Source organism: Lissotriton vulgaris, chromosome 12 (genome assembly GCF_964263255.1).
Source record: "Lissotriton vulgaris chromosome 12, aLisVul1.2, whole genome shotgun sequence".
NCBI classification, from domain to species: Eukaryota; Metazoa; Chordata; class Amphibia; order Caudata; family Salamandridae; genus Lissotriton; species Lissotriton vulgaris.
In genome coordinates this window covers 109,132,363-109,150,338 of record NC_141700.1, presented here as the reverse complement: position 1 = coordinate 109,150,338, position 17,976 = coordinate 109,132,363, and the positions used below count along the sequence as shown (strand labels likewise).

The window sequence follows — 17,976 nt, the reverse complement described above, 5'->3', positions numbered from 1 at the left end:
TACTGCTAGCCGTTTACCTGCCCCGAATAGCGTCAACGCACTGGGCGCTATGGGTAAAAACGACGCAAAACAACCCAAACTGTCCTTTGAACCTGCAGTCGCCAAAAAACCAACGCGAGGCACCACAGGAACTGGTGGTGCTCCAGGTCCATCGAATGCAGAGTCATCCCCTGCACCTGTGACCCCAGAATTGCGACTGATTATTGACGAGATGCGGCAGGGCTTCGCGACAATCGTAGATAAGGTTGACCGCCTCTCTTCCAGGATGGACGGGGTAGCGCAGAAGATAGAAGTCCACGAGGAGCGACTGACAGAGACGGAACGACGCATATCCACTGCCGAAGACACAACCAACACTCACGAAACGCGCCTCAACCGTATGGATAACGTCCTCAGAGTGATTGCGGCTAAAAATGAGGAGTTGGAGGCGAGGAGCAGACGCAATAACATCCGCGTCACGGGAGTTCCGGAATCCACCAACACCGGACGAATGGAGGACTATGTGGAACGCATTCTGCTCGCCGCGGTGGGAAAAGAGGCCTTCTCCAATCAGTTCATTGTTGAGCGAGCACACCGCTCTCTTGGCCCGGTCCCCAAACCAGGGGTGCCGCCACGCCCTATTATTGCCAGGTTACTCAACTACCGTGATAGGGATGTGGCGCTGAGGGCGGCTCGTACAAACCGGAACCTGGCCTGTGATGGTGTTCAGTTCTCCCTGTATCCAGATTTCACACCCATGGTCCAGGACCAGCGGAGGAAATTTCTGGATGTGAAAAAGAAATTAAGGGATATGCAGGTGGATTATGCTCTTCTTTACCCGGCGCGTCTCAGGGTGACTCATCAGGGTAAACAACACTTCTTTACGACTCCGCAGCAAGCCGAGGACTACGTGAAGAGGCTCCGTGCTGCTAGAAGGGACAGGCGTGCGGATGATGAGGTGGATGCAGACGGCAACCCGGCCGAGCAGGATGAGTCTTAATAATGTCCTGATGATTATTTGCTCGATAGCTCCTTGTTGCATTGTTGATATTTACTTTGGACACTGTTGCTTTGGGATACTGGTACCTACCTTTACAGCCTGCGGTGCCTATGATAACTGTTGACTTGCGACCTAGTCCAGCTTCTGGGCGATGGTGGGCGCTAGTGTGTTCTGCTCCGCAGCTGGGATGTGGCTGTTCATGCACTGTTGCACTGTGGTGCCGACTAAGAATGTGCAGTGATGGGAACTAGGGCGCCGAGCTGACATGGCACATCACTTTACCTGGGGCGCGGCTCAATTGGAGACGCAGCCGTCTTGATAGTTTGGCTATTGGGTTTTGTTGGATTGCTTGTGTCTGTTTTGAAGGCTCGTCCTTACACCCGGCAGGATGATCCTCCCTGCACGCGGGGACACGGACAGCTGCTCCACGGCCATAGAGATACTTTACGGAGTGAAGGCTAGATTGCCCAATGTACACTGTTGGATTGGTTTGGGGCTTGCGCGGGTTGGTGGAGCTGCAAGAGGTGAGAGTGGGAGGGGGCGGACCCGGGCTGCTTCCCTTGTCCACACTGTTGACTTGGCCTGGTGATAGGCGTGAAGGAACTTGGAAGGTGTGTTTTGACGGCTGACACTTGCAGGATTTGTGTATGCCAGGCACCACCCCTTCTTCTCTGACTTCCCCGTATGCCACTTGCGGGGTGGGATGGGAATGCGGGGGTGTGTAGGTGTGTATCTCTAGTGCCTTCAGGAGGGGATACCCCACATGGTTTGACTACAGTTGCTGTTGTTGGGGATCGGGGTGGTGGGTGGGAATCTGGTACTGGCAAGTTTGGGTTGCTTCAGTGGGTTGGGGGTGGGGTAACGCTGTGGGAGTGGAGAAGGTGTGTGTGTAGGGGGGGGGGGACACATGTTGGGGTGGATGTTGTTAAGAATGGCAGAGGTATTGAGGGTAATGTACATGGTATGCATTCTGGTGCGGGAATGTTGGAGAATGAAGGCGTGTATGCACTTGCACAGAGATGGATTGTGGGGGCGGAGGTACTGTTACTGGGTGTGATCTTTCGTAGAGCTGGAGGGCTGGAGGTACGCATGCTCCATTATAGTGATGACGAGAGCGGGTGATAGCGCTTTATCCACTGTGTCCATATTGTCCTGGAACGTCCGAGGTCTCAATAACCCCCGAAAATGTAGGAATGTGATTGCATATTTGGACAGGAACAATGTGCAGATAGCAATGCTCCAGGAAACCCACCTGAGCCCATGCTGTGTCCCCAGGTTCGCAAGTAGATGGGCAAATGTGAGAGAATTTTCTTCCTATTCCACATATTCCAGGGGGGTGGCCATTCTGGTGGATAAACGACTGATGTTTCAGAAGATGGGGGTGGGTGCAGATAAGGAGGGGAGATATGTGTTCTTGTGGGGGCGGCTGGGTACTGATGTGATATTGTTTGTAAATTGCTACGCACCTAATGTTGACACACCAGGATTTTTCTTGTCATTGTGGGGTCATGTGCTTGAGACCGAAGCTACACACATTGTGTGGGGAGGTGACTTTAACCTCTCAATACATCCAGGGATGGACAGATCAGACGGTAGCGGACAGTATAACACAAAAGCTAGAGATGCGCTGCAGGGTATACTTACTGAGGCAGGGTTACTGGATAGTTGGAGACACTTACACCCGGGAACTAGGGAGGGCACCCACTTTACCACATACGCACGCTCATGGGCAAGAATCGATTATTGTTTCGTCTCTCGGGGCCTAGCTGGTGGTATCGTCCGGGTGAAGCATTTACCTCGCACGTATTCGGACCATTGCCCTGTAGTGGTGGTTATAGAGATACCTGGCTACGCAAGAGTACGGCCCCCGTGGAGACTTTTCCCGTCAGCCCTGCTTGATCCTATCTTTAAGCAGGAACTAGGAGAGGAAATTGAAGCCTTTTTCCCTAGGAACAAGGGATCTGTCGCCAAGGTCGAAACGATATGGGAAGCCTTTAAGGTTACCGTGAGGGGCGTCACTATATCCAAGAGCTGTGGAATACTACGAGAAATTGTACGTACATTGTCGGCTCTTGAAGCGGATCTCAAGTCGCTAGAGGCGGAAATGGTCAGGAATCCCTGTCCTACCCTAGAGAGGGCTTTTAGGACCAAACTGTCAGCCTATGAAGAGGAAGCGGCCAGAGAGGCGAAATTCCGAAGCAAATATTGGACCGCCAGACGATATTGCGAGGGGGATAGACCGGGAAAAGTTTTGGCAGCACTGACGCGGCATCAACGTTTTTCCACACATATTTTGGAGATCACTGATGGAGAGGGCAGGACCTACCGTGATACTAAAGGGATACAGGACACCTTCCTGCAGCATTACCAACGTTTATATTCAACACAACAGTCAGGTGAGGTGGAGTTTGGCAATTTCCTAGACGATATCGCACTCTGCTGGTTAAGTGATAGCGATAGGGCTTTCTTGGGATGCCCCTTCGAGCTGGACGAAATACGGGAGGCAATCATGTCGCTCAGTAATGGCAAGGCTGCGGGGCTTGACGGCCTTCCGGCTGAGTTTTATAAGTGCTATATCGACATCATGGCACCGGTGCTGAGGGAGGTGTTCGAAGAATCGCTAGAGGAGGGAATACTGCCAGGTTCCATGAGGGAGGTGGCGATCACATCGCTTCTGAAACCGGGAAAAAACCCAGCGGACACTGATGCATATAGGCCCCTGTCCTTGCTGAACTGTGATGCAAAGATATTAGCAAAAGTACTTGCGACTAGGTTATCCCTCCTTATGAGTACCCTGGTCCTGCCGGATCAATCTGGATTCATCCCGGGGAGGGCTACATCCCACAACCTCCGCACATTATTCTCTCTCATACCCACCATATCACCTGAGCTACCGGTCGCTGCTGTCTTTTTAGACGCCACCAAGGCGTTTGACTCGGTGGAATGGGGATATCTCTTGTCCATATTGGGCAGAATGGGGTTCCCCCGTATATTCATCGCCTGGGTTACACTGCTGTACACTTCCCCAGTTGCCAGGGTCATCGTTAACGGTGCGTTGTCGGCACAGATGCCACTCACGAGGGGTACTAGGCAGGGATGCCCTTTATCACCCCTGCTCTTCGCCCTGTCCATCGAACCACTGGCCTGCAGGATCCGACAACTACATAAGGCCAGCGCCTTTAAGTTCAACCAAAGGCAGTTAGGCATATCCCTCTACGCGGATGACGTCACTTTATATGTGCGGCATCCACAGGACAACCTCAATCCACTGCTGAGGGAATTTGTTTTATTTGGAGGCATTTCTGGTGTGCACATCAATTGGAACAAGTCACAATTCTTTCCCCTCACGGCGTCAGTGACCCGCTTTGCGCTGGAGTACCCCTTGGAGTGGTGCGACTCTGACTTAAAATACCTGGGAATCGAGGTGTCGCTTAGCAGGGAGGACACGATTAGACTGAACTATGGGGTGGCAATCTCACAGTTGACTGACAATGTGACTCGCTGGATGGCCCTGCCGCTGTCGATGGCAGGCAGAGCCTCCCTGATAAAAATGGTCATTCTCCCACGGTTCTTATATCTATTCCAGAATGTACCTTATTACCCGGGGGCCTACTTCTTTAAGAGACTTCGCACTGAATTGCTACGCTTGTTCTGGGGAGGCAAGCAAGCGCGCCTAAGTTGGAATGTCCTCACACAGCCGTATGACAGAGGAGGTTTTGACGTTCCTGACCTGGAGGTGTACTACCTCAGCGCTCAAGCTCAGCATGCTTACCATTGGGTTCATCCTACTCCCTTCATGCCCCAGGTGGCTGCTGAGGACTGGATCGTTCATCCACTGCCGCTCAGGGGCATGCTGATGGGGCTGGTGGGAGATGTTGAGACGCCAGCTACCACTGTCACCTGCACCATAGATTCGTGGCGTAGGGTGACGAAACTACTGGGGGCTTCGATGCTCTACTCACCGGCAATGCCCCTTGCATATCACCCGAAACTGTCACTTCTGACGGAAGGTGGATTCCGCTCCATGTGCACCCGATTACGCCTTCTTACCTGGGGTGATCTGTTTCAGGATGGACGGTTCCGCACCAAGGAGCAGATATTCCAGACCGCCCAACCGACGCCAATGGAGTTGTTTTATTATATACGACTACGACAGGGCATGAGGGATATACTCCCCAGCTTTCCAGAAGAACCGAGCACGATCCTACCTATGCACATTTTGCTGGTGTCAGATGGCAGACATTTGGTGTCGAAATTGTATACCGCCATTCGTGAGCAGCGTCCCCCTGTAGTGGCCAAAGCGCGTGCCGCATGGGACTCCGAGCTCCCGTCTGCACTCACCGATGAACAATGGAAATATTGCTGCTCAGTCACTGCCAAAATCTCCTCCAGCTGTAGACTAAAAATTATACACTACAAATTCGTACAAAGATATTACTATACCCCTGTGCGTAAGCTACGATTTCACCTTTCGGAGGACGATAGATGTGCGAGATGTCGCGCGGAGGGCGCGGATTTCCTTCACTTGGCCTGGGAGTGTGGAGCGATTCAGGCATACTGGGAACAGGTTCACGCTGCGCTCCAAGTTATGATAGCTGGCCCTCTGCCCATGGACCCGGTGGTGATGCTGCTGGGTTACACCAGTCATATTCCCAAGGCCGACCGTCGGTATGTTGATGTGGCATTGCTACTCGCGAAGAGAAGAATCGCGTGTAGGTGGGGGAGGGGGAGGGCGCCAAAATTTAAGGAATGGCTGGACGATCTCAAGTACTGCCAGGAACAGCATGGCGTTTATGCAGAACTAATGCCGGCCTGTTGTAAACCCAGCGATTTTTGGTCCCCACTGCAGGTGTACTGGCTGGCTCAGGCGAATCACGGCGACTCCTCTGGGGATGACGAGTCGATGCCGGACCCTTGAGCGTGCACGATTTCCTCACACCACGCCCACCACACTATAGATCACACGATGGGGAGGGCCAGTTCCGTCCTGACTGGGGTGAGATAACACGGCTACTGACGAGGTCCCGCTAGGTAGCCTGTAATGAGCATGATCCACTTATCATGGGGTACACGACTGGCTGCTATCCACTTTTGGAAACCTGGGAAATATTGGGCCGCTGGGAGTGACCCGACGTGCTGGTTCCTACAGCCGCCAGTTTTTTCAGTTAGCCTCGGTGCTACGGTGCGCTGAGCCCTGCACGTTGGGGCGCCCTGTTCCAGATTAACCTCCCGTGATCCACCACCAGAACACCCGACGGAATTGCGATTGCATGCTACATGTGTAACACGATACTTTATGGTGGGACGGGAAAAGTTGACTGGTAGATGCCGCTTCGACCGGGGAGGTGTGGTGACTAGTGGCGATTCCTGCCTGACCTACTAGACTGCCTGTGTATGACAGGTTGGGTCTAAAGTCCCCGCGACCTACGCCCCTGCTCGAATGGGGGGGCAAGATTCAGAGGGTTCTGTTCTTATTAATGTTTTGTTGTATTCCAGGAACCACTGTGAAATGCATGCATTGTACCAGCCCTCGTACAGTTGACCTCTGCCCTCTGTATGTACCATGTCCAGTAATGTATTGTCTTGATGCTGCATTGTCTTACGTGCCTCTAAGTTGTATGCCACTATTGAAAATAAAGGTTTAAAAAAAAAAAAAAAAGTGGTGGTGAGAGGGGTGTGTTTGGGTAGGTTTTCGAGTGCTCGAACGACTGTGTTGAATGCACTCATGAAAGCGGAAGAGACTTTGAGGGACCTGGAGCGCCGCAGGCCGGCTAGGCCGGATTTGCAGACCCAGTTATTGGAAGCAAAGGAAGTGGTTGCCACCGAGACAGAACGTTTAAGGTGCTACGACTACAGGCAGTATATCATCAGAGCACATGCGGAAAGGGACAAGGTGGGCACCCTCTTGGCCAGACTAGCTAACCCGGAACTTAGGGGCTGCCTGGTCCTCAGCATTAGTAATGCGCGGGGGAGATGGTGTACTCCCAGGCAGCGGTATTGGAATGTTTTAGGGGGTACTATGAGGAATTGTACCAGAGTCAGCTGGGGGTGGGGGTTCAGGACATTGCGGAATACCTAGGGGAGAGGCAGCTTCCGGTCCTGGACGAGGAAGACGCGAGGGAGCTGGGCGGCCCGATCACGCTTGCAGAAATACGGGTGGCCATCAAACATATGGCCCGTAACAAAACGCCTGGGGTGGACGGACTGCCGATTGAATTTTACCAACAGTATGTGGACAGCTTGGCTCCCAGGCTTCTGGTGGTGTATACGGAAGCTTTTGAGGCTGGGGAATTGCCTGGGTCCATGCGAGAGGCCTTGATTGTACCGCTCCTAAAGCCTGGCCGGGATGCAACGGATGTAAGGTCCTATCGCCCGCTATCCATGTTGACGGTGGATTACAAGATTCTGAGCCGAATTCTAGCCACCAGGCTGGCCCCACACATGACGGGCTTGGTACACAGGGACCAGGCTGGGTTTATACCCACGAGGAGCACGGCGCTGAATATTCGCCGCCTAGTGGGAATAATGGACGCCATCTTGGACGGGGAGGGAGCTCCGGCGGCCCTGTCCGTGGACATCGAGAAGGCCTTTGATAGTTTAGAGTGGGGTTTTCCTGGATGGAGTGTTGGAGAGGTTTGGCATGGGCGAGGCGTTCCGCAGGTGGACGAGGGTCTTATATACCTCGGCGACGGCGAGGGTGCGTTTGGGCGGTCTGGTGTCTGCGGCGTACCCGGTGGGCAGGGGCACGCGACAGGGGTGTTCCCTATCCCCCCTATTGTTTGCTCTGGCGATGGAACCTTTGGCAGTCCATGCGAGGTCGGGTGACAGGTACGCGGGGATAGCCAGCGGCGGGCAGTGGCACTATATATCGCTATATGCGGATGACCTGCTCCTGTACCTCGCTGACACGGCGCGGGCACTGAACGGAGCGATGGACCTGTTGTCGGAGTTTGGCCGGCTATCGGGCCTTAAGGTCAATTGGGCGAAGACTTGTGTGTTTCCACTGAGAGCGGGATCGCCCGACCCCGGCGGCGATTTAGGCGTGGTCTGGGAGCCATCTTGTTTCACCTATCTGGGAGTCCGCATCTACCACGCGACTGCGGACCTATTGGAGGGCAACATTGGTCGATGTGTCCGGGCACTGAGGGGCAGCTTGTCCTTCTGGTCGACCCCCCCGCTGACGGTGCTGGGTAGGATCGCACTTCTAAAAATGGTGGCGCTCCCCCGCTTCCTCTACTATTTCCAGACGCTGCCTGTCTGGATTCCTCAGGGGGTCTTTAGAGACCTGAGGTCAATGATTATTGGCTTCCTATGGGGGCAAGGCCGCCGAAGAGTGGCCCTGAGCACGCTACTTCGCCCCAAGATAGAAGGGGGCATGGCTGTGCCCGATTTCGAGCTGTACTATCTAGCGGCGCAGTTGCAGGTCCTTACGCAGAACGTGGCTAGGGTGTTTCGGGGTCCAGAGGAGGACCGGGATCGGGGGATACAACGCCACGTACTGTCCTATATTATCATGCAACAGAGGCTTGAGTTGCGGGGCCTCACTATGGAGGAACGGACACTCCGGCTGTGCTGGCAGAGGAGCCTTCGGAGAGCGAAGGCCTCGCGGCCTTATGCTCCGGAGATCCCGATCGGCATGCTGACGGCCTTGCCGCACGGGGGAGATTGGTCCCCATTGCTGGATTGGGAAGAGGCGGGACTACAGGTAATAGGCGACCTATACATAGACGGGGCTTTGGCACCGTTCGAAGCGCTCCGGGACCAGTTTGGGCTGCCCGACGGGGGGTTCCTCCTGCACGCGGCGGTGGTGGCGGCCATACAGAAGCACTGGAAAGGGGGACTCATGGAACCGACAACGACTATGGCGTGCCAGTATGTGGTAATGGCGGCGGGTACGTTCAAAGCTGTGACGTGCCTCCACAATAGGATGCTGAATGAGGGACTGGAACCGCTCCAGGGGCTCAAGTCTAAATGGGAGGAGAGTGTGGCCCGGCCCATACCGGACACGGCGTGGGGCCATATCCTGCGGCGCACGTGGAAGGGCACAAGAAATGCGCGCTTTCAGCAAGTACATTTCTATGTGCTTCATAGGGCCTACTTAACCCCTGAGAAATTACAGCGGTACTTTCAGGTACCGGATGCCCGATGCCCACGGTGTTCGTCTCTGGGAGCGGACATGGACCATTTGTTCTGGGGGTGCTCGCACTTGGAGGCCTACTGGGCGGAGGTAGGGGACCTCCTGAACGAAGTGACTGATAGGGAGGTGGAATTCGATATGGCGGCATGCCTGCTGCTCTGGTTCCCGCACACCAAACACACCAAGTTGACGAGCAAATTCATTGATCTGGGCCTGATATTGGCGCAAAGGGAAATATCGTGGCATTGGAAGTCCAGGGGGGGACCCTCACTGCGTAGATGGAAGAATGAATTGCTGCGGTGGTCTGACTGCGAGAGTGTGCTCCGGATGAAGCAGGCCGTCAAGATGGGGAATGAGAAGGCATTGGATGCGGCACGTGCATGGGAGTTAGTGGTGCAGGCCTTGCGTGATTCTATGGTGGAAGATGAGGACGGTGAGACTTAGGCCGGTGGACACCGCGGGGCGAACACAAACAGTATCATAACCCGCACTGTAATGGATCCATCCAACTTGTCGGGACGAGGCATACACCTTAGCAGTTGCCAGGGGGGGGGGGGGGGGGGGGGGGGTTTGGGGGGGTTGGTTAATGGAAGTTTGGGTTGGGTCGGAAGCCACATGGATGGTGGCCCGCCAGGGCACCTTGGAATTAATAGGTTGGTGGGGTACTGCGTGGAGTGAGGAATGGCTGGGGGGAGCGGCCAGGCAGGATAGAAATACAGCACCTGGGGCAGGTCCCGACAGGGGCGGTACCACTGATTACCACTGGGAAGGCTGACGGGAGCAATGTTGAGGGTGGGGGGGTAAAAGCAGATACGTAAAACGACATATCAACCATGGTCCCTATGGGACGTGCACCGTGATGTTTTCCTCTTGAGTGGAGTATTACGCCGCCCGGCCTCCGGGATGCGGGCTGAATGGCTGTGTACGATCTGTGTTTTACTACTGAACGGGGGGATGTCACGAGTGAACTGGCTGACTAATTGTATCCTGTGGTTTATAACTCTGCAATAAAAATATATTTAAAAAAAAAATGTTAGGAAAGTGTTAGTACCACACCCTCCAGGTTGACCTCTGTTGTACACATTTGCAATGAGGGTATCAGGTCAGTCCGGGAAGTGCAACAATATGACTAGAAGATCCAGACTGTCAAAGACTAGTTCGGTGGGTCCACAGTTGAGTTTGTCTGACCCATATACTAAGGCCTCCTGAGGGTCTGCCCTTAGCCCCTCTGACTGCTGCTTTATAGAAGTTAAGATAACCAGGTAGGTGAACAGGGTCCACAGCCCACGTCTCCTGGAAAGCCAGTATATCGTATTTCTTCACCAAAGCGGTCCACTTTACTATAGGAATTTTGCTCCTTAAACCAGCTATGTTCCACGAAACCAAAGTGAGCAGATAGGTATCACTTTCTGCAAGCATTTGGTGAGGGGGCATGGTCTGTTGGTCATCCAGGTCAGCAATATTGCCATGATCTGGGCTCCCAATCTCGCAGGAGCTTGATTCCATGATCATATACTCTCCCTTTTCCAACTGGACCTCCCCCACGTATGTTGCTACCGCAAGATTCGTGGGCTTAGTGCAGGGTGGGTTAGTAACCTGGGCGCTCTCTATGGGAGATGGGCTGGGTATGAGGCCTGATCTTATTTGAGGCACGGGATGTGGAGGAGGAGCTGTGTTTGGAAACTCAGTACCTGCACCCGGTAGCCCCCCCTTTGGGCTACTGCTAGTTGCTTTCTCCTCCCCGACAGTACAGCCTTTCCCCTTATGCCTAACTAGGCTAATACCCCTGTGGCTGTTGTCCAGTCAGTCCACCCCCTCCAGGCTACTCGGTGGCTCAAAGCGATTGAGCAGGGGGAGGTGGAACTCCTGTCTAAATGAGCCATAGGGGCGTCCAGGAATCATTTCCCACCCATCAAACTGAGCATTGGGCTCTCCACAGGATATATTGGGATAAAAATAGCACAAATCTAGAGTTAGAATTCCTCTGACACCCCGATTGCTGAAATGGTAACAAATGTGCCTAACCACTCTAGGATCCCGGAAGTTGATGATTATGCAATCGCCCTCCAAATCCTTTGTTTTGCTACCCAACCAGCTCACCCTTCTTACGAGCAAAATTTCAGCATTCATGTTGGGTGGGAGTGACCTATTACCATTGAGCCAATAAATAACTTTATCCTTGAGCTCTCTGTGAGACTCTAGCTTATCTTGTTGGATCCCTGGAACGCCCGCCAAGATTACCGGGATTACCGTGTAGGATGCTGACTCTGGGGGTAGGTTGATACATGGGGGCTTTGGAGGCTTACTCTCTTTCCGAGGGGTGTTATTCCCTCTGCTTTTAGGCTCAGTTCTGTGGTCTTTGGTAACCAACTCCTTCCTACCATCTCTGGCAGATGGTTCAGCTTCCTCCCTAGTATAATCTGTAACAGGTGGGTTTGCTATGCCTTTGGGTCTAGTAGTGGGGTGGTGTAGGACATTTTGACTGGATAGCATGTGGTGAAAAGTACCATTCAGGGTGTTCTTGGGGTCTGCAACCATGCTTGGGGGGGGGGGAGGGGTGAGGGGTCCAGGACCAAGGGTAGACTCTACAGCTTTTTCCAAAATGGCCGAATTTGCTAATACAATACTTTCCAACTTCCCTACCTTCTCACTAAGTTGTTTGACTCTCTCGAGTAGTGGCAGCAATAGCAATTTTAGTAGTTGTTCTAGGGTTTCCAAAATGCTTTTAGGGAGTTGATTTGCTACGGAGTGGCAGGGTGTTGACTTGTTTGTTTTATATATAGAATCATTTGAGGGTGTTTGGTGATGGGCTGGGGGGCGAGTTGGTTGTAAGGGGGTAGTGGTTTTAGAAACCTTGGCACATCTACCCTTTTGAAGCCCTCCCCCACGCTTTCTTTTGCCAACGGTGGATTGTGTCATATTACCTTTTCCCATTTTTGGTACCGGTGGTGCAATTGCGTGGGGCCGGTTGGGAATAGTGGTGGGGTTTGGTTCGAGTAATCTATTCCCTAAAATGGATATACTATCTGAGGTTGTGTCTAGTGAAGTGCTATTGTTGAATATGTCTGCCTCCATCATCTCCGAGCTTATGCCCGGGCTATGTTCACTACAGACCTGCTGCTGCTCTGGGGAAGCAGCTGCCATGATTTTGCCCAGAGAGGATCTCTTCGCCAGTAACTCTAGGGACAACCTTTTTTCGGTAAGTGCAATTTCGTGCTCAAGAACAACTGCCGCTCTAGAGATAAACTGGTTGAGTGTCCCGGACACGGAGCCCCTCACGCTACCCTGTACAATCTTCCTCCCATTCCTTAGGTGTAGCGCCATAGTTGGGCGCACCGTGTGTGGATTGGAGTGAGAGAAAAACTAGTAAAAAACAATGAGACTTTTCACAGCCATGTCAGCAATTAAACAGTAGAAAATAAATTAATCACGCGCTAATATGGACAGGAAAGCCACACTTGTTGTAATACAAAAATAATAAAAAGTGTGGGCCAAACACAATAAGAGTTGATAGTAAGCTAGTCGCTAGTGACACATTTAATATGGTAGAGTCTTACTTTACAAGTATATGACCGGGATCACAGATGTAAAAGAGGGGGGCCGTCCCGGCCTCTTTCGGGCCCGGACGGCCACAGACGGCCCACCCTTGTCCCAGGCTTCTCCCGGGACGATCCCGCGCTGCGTAGAGGTGCACACAATAATTATTGTCAGCAGTGGGGGCAGTGCTCGAGCCCCGCTGCAGGTGTGGGCGTTAGGGAGGATCCTGGTAGATTGAGTCCTGGAGGTTAGATGCCTGACTCTCACTCGCGGCTGGCCCCCACTCTGTTTTTTGAGTTCAGCTCAGCTGCACGATTATGGCCCAGGAGACAAAAGTAAGCAATTCCAACAAGCAGGCAACAGAACACCTAGCGCTGCGGCACCTCGGTGGTAGTCTTCTCAATCGAAGAAGATAGATTTTTATATAGGTGCGCTATGAGGGTGGTAAATCCGACTAAAATTCAGTTTATGGTTGACCAATGAACATTAATTGCCTAGTGTGTGTTGGATTAGTGGACTGGTTTTCCCAGAGTATTCCTTAAAATGTGTTTTGTGAAAATAGTGTCCCATTCTGTTGGGGAAATTTGCAGTGTGTATTGTATTGTGTGCTGAATACTATGCCCTTCTCTTCATTCAGTTAAAGTGAATATTTGTCCATTGCTTGTCTTGAGAACAATTTGCCTAGACTGGCATCGCTTTCAAATTATGTAGCTTCAATGAAACATATTAAGTACAGTTTGTCTTTAAATTGTATTTTGTTGGACGACAAACATGTTGGTTTGAGCTGGGAGGAAAGGCAAACCTGCAAGCATATTTATGGCATAATGCATTGAAAGCTTGTTAACCTAAACTTTCCAGGCTGAATGTTCTATTAAACCTTTCTCAAAATAATATCATCCAAGGATGACTCCTGTGTCGCATCACAGGAGATCGTTCATAGTTGCCTGTTTGCCACAGCACTTTGTAACAGCACATGGTTTGACAGGAGGTTTCAGTAATGACATGATAGTGCTCTGTAAGTGTAAAACGTTTTAGTATTTTGAAATTCTTTATTTCTCAAGGAATGCAGCCTATTAAGTTATGTCTGGGAAAAAATATATGCACTCAGTTTTGGGATATTTATGGTTTTGCCATCAATCGTACTATTGGCTGCAACATTCCATGTACATTCTGGGAGCATCCTTTCCTGTTTTGAACATAACTTGCATCAAGTAATTGAAGTTTCGAATTAAGTTTGTATTGGTAGGAGACTGGGCAGGTGGCAACAAATTGTACAACTCCTTTAGGCGTCGACTGTGTCAGTATGAGGTAGTGTAGTCTGTGTGTCAGTGCTTGCTATCTGTGTCTCACTAGGTACTGTGTGTTTGTATCACTCACTTGACGTGTCTGTGAGTAGATGTCTGTGTTTGTGTGTCACTAGGTACTGTGTGTGTATCACTGGATGTGTCTGTGAGTAGATGTCTGTGTTTTACAAGCTACAGTGTGTTTATCACTTGATGTGTCTGTGAGTAGATGTCTGTTTTACAAGCTCAGTTTGTTTGTATCACTTGATCTGTCTGTGAGTATATGTGTGTTTTACAAGCTACAGTGTGTTTGTATCACTTGATCTGTCTGTGAGTAGATGTCTCTGTTTTACAAGCTAAAGTGTGTTTGTATCACTTGATGTGTCTGTGAGTAGATGTCTGTGTTTGTGTGTCACTTAGGTACTGTGTGTTTGTATCACTTGATCTGACTGTGAGTAGATGTCTGTGTTTTACAAGCACAGTGTATTTGTATCACTTGATGTGTCTGTGAGTAGATGTCTGTGTTTGTGTGTCGCTTAGGTACTGTGTGTTTGTATCACTGGATGTGTCTGTGAGTAGATGTCTGAGTTTTACAAGCTACAGTGTGTTTGTATCACTTGATCTGTCTGTGAATAGATGTCTGTGTTTGTGTGTCACTTAGGTACTGTGTGTTTGTATCACTGGATGTGTCTGTGAGTAGATGTCTGTGTTTCAGTAGATGTATGAGCCTGTAGAGGCTGTGTGCCACTTAATGGTGTGTAGCAGTTTATTTGTTAGTCAGTACATGTTGTGTGTCAGTTGATTTTGCGTATCAGAGTATATGTGAGCCAGTAGAGTGGGTGTCCGTTGATGGTGTGTATCAGTATATTTGTGAGTCACAAATGTGTGTATGTGTTTGAAAGTTTGTGGTGTGTATCAGCTGCTGATAGGTGAATCAGTAAATGTCGTGTCAGTAGATGACGTGTATATAGATGAACACATATTTGATGTATGTCGGCAGATGCGGTCTGTGTCTGTAGATGGTTGTGCCCGTGCATGGTGTGTGAGTAAACTACACGTTTCAGTAGATATTGTGCGTGTCGCTGTGGGGTTTATCAGCAGATGCGTGTCTCAATATCTGATATGTGTGGGCCAGTAAATTACGCTGTTCGGAAGAGGTGTGGCGCCGCGGCTAGGGCGACTGACTCCGGAATCCGGGGATCACGTTTCGATCCCCGGCGGCAGATTAGCCCAGCACCATGTGGCCCCGCGCCTACGGGTGATGTCTGTAAATTCGGTGTTGTGTGCCAGCAGTGAGCTGCCCTCCATGAACATCACACTGGGGAAGTTATGGTTATTTAGCTAATAATGAACACATAACGGGATTGGATTTCAGGTATGGAACTATAACGTTATTTTAATTGCATTTCTGTCACAGAATCGGAACTTTTTTTATTGAAATAGGTGACTGTGGGATTAGTTCAGGCCATAATACCACTTAACCAAAGATATTTCAGTGACATTTATGAGTTTTGAATAATAGACGTTGTCGGTGTCGTCCTTGTTGTTTGCCCAATACAAGGTGTCTGGACATGCCCCTGTGCATGTTACACACAGCCTATGATCATGGCCTGCATGCACCGGACACATGACGGTCTATGAACATGCAGGACATGGCTGCCTAGAACCCACAAGGCATTACCCATCCTTGTGCTAGGTATGACCCATGACTGGGTCATGTCCTGTGTACTGTATACCTGTCCATAGTACACATATGAATTAATACATTCTTGCCAAATTCTTCACAGTTTATCTTTCAATTGTTCTTTTATCCAGAAGAAGTTCGCATAAAACCAGCAACGGCCTGTAGAAATACTGACTGTAAGAACTGAGGAGTTATTCTCATGGTGATTTCAACAAGAGACAATCATATTTAGGTAATAGAAATACAATAACATAGGAAACAATGTTAAGATGTTATTGTATGTAAGTATTAGGGGCTGGAGTAAGGTGTCGGTGTACAGTGGGGCTAAGTGTAGCGGGTAAAGGGAGAGAAAGGGGGAGAGGGTGAGAAGGACCTTCCGAGGTTAACCTAAAAATATCAGACAAAAGGGCTTATGGAAAAAATGAAAATAGGAACCAGCCATGAATCATTCTGAGATTAATCACCCCATATTAATTTTACAGCGATTGATGACCACACACCTAACACATTAAAACATGTAGGAAACAATATGTGGTCAAAATGGAAGAATAAAATGACTTAATAAAAGATAATGATGGACTAAGGAGAAAAAAAGAATGAAAATCAGAAGTATTTATCCTTAGGCCAGAAAAGTTTCTTAAGTATTATTTTATGCTGTCATCTGAAATAGTTTTTGTGGAAATTAAACTCTGATTTTGACAGTAATGTTTAAGCAAATACTTGTGCCAGTTGTGGGTACATAGATTGGCCCCTCTTATGAAAAACCTTTCATTAACTCCTTCAAAAGGGCACTTATTTGTTTAGGTCGAGCATTTGAGACCTCTTGTATATACTTTAGTATATACTTATTATATACTTATGTGTATGTACAATGTGGGCTCTGGAGATCAGCCCTAGGGCTTGTCTGCTTCCTCTTAGGGACTTTTTTTTCTGTTCATCTGCCTCTATTTAACTGTCTTAATTGAAAATGACCAGGAGAGGTTAATAAAATACCAGAATTGCTTTCGGCTTAGGGACTTTATTTTAAAAAAATATTTCTGGCAACTGCCTCTATTTAATTTTCTTGATAGAAAAAGACCAGCAGAGGCCAGTAAAATACCAGAATTACTTTAGCATTCTCTAGATTCCAGTCTATAGAAATTGTCTTCCACGAGCACCCGTAGACAATAATATTTTTTTCAAATCTTGTTTTAAACTATCCATGAGTATGTCAGTCTTTAAACGAGCATGCCTGCGCTGTTTTGTTTGTGCATATCATGGCCACTGCTACCACAGTTTTTTCATTATTCTTTACTCCCACTATAATTCAGATGCTCATTGGGTGTACTGATGCTCCTACTACTGGGTGTAGTTGTGCTGTATCTGACTACTGTAAGTGGCAGCATTGTAATATAACAGTACATATTAGAAGTCCTTAAATATGTCACTCTAGTAATGGGCTTTTCATATTCCAAACATGTTTCATGTGCTCCCCAAGTGTTGGCTTCTCATTTCATTTGATGCACTGCTGCACCTTTCTATTGTTTCTGCCTCCTGGGGCAGCTTAATGATCTGTCTCATTAGTTAGCGTTGCCCTGCAGACATTTTTAAATGTTTCTAATGTCTCTGTATACAGTCTGAGTAGATTTACATTTCCGTTTCTCCAAACTCAGTGTTACCTGATTTTTGCCCCCTCTGGCTTTCCTGTTGTGGCCTGCAAGGTAACATGCAACACCCCACATACCTCCAATACACACCACATATTTTTACATCGTGCCACAAAAATTAACAGCACTCTACAACATGCCACTCCACAACACCGATACCATTCCACATAATAAACTTCATAACACACAATCAAACTCGACATAATTCCAGTACACTCAGTACCATTCAATTACTATCCACATAATTCCACCACACACCATGCCACATATTTCCACTACAAAACTCCACACAATTCCATGCCACAAATTTTCACAATTGCAATGCAACCCATCTTTCCCTCACACTGCCAAAAACCCTTGCCATCTCTCCCCCACACAACCACTGCCCCTCTCATCTTCCCCCTCACACTACCACTACCCTCTCTCATCTCACAATCCCACTGCTCCCTCTCATCTTCCCCCTCACACTACCACTACCCTCTCTCATCTCACAATCCCACTGCTCCCTCTCACCCTCCCTTACACTCCTCCTCTCTATACTGCCTGCCCACACATGCTACCTTGCTGTACCTCCTCATGCGGTGCACCGGTCCACATCTCACCCCTATACCTCTAGGTACCACTCCCACTCATCCCTCCTTCTCAATCACCCCTCTCTCTCACTCACTCACTCACTCTTCCCGCCTCTTGCATATGGTTGACTTCAGGTC

General features: G+C 49.7%; 1 protein-coding gene across 2 annotated transcripts in view; it reads left to right on the top strand.

Annotated features, from left to right (window-relative positions):
• The window catches only part of GON4L (gon-4 like), a 421,863-nt gene that overhangs the window by 47,696 nt on the left and 356,191 nt on the right, over positions 1 to 17,976 (top strand). The window lies entirely within an intron of this gene.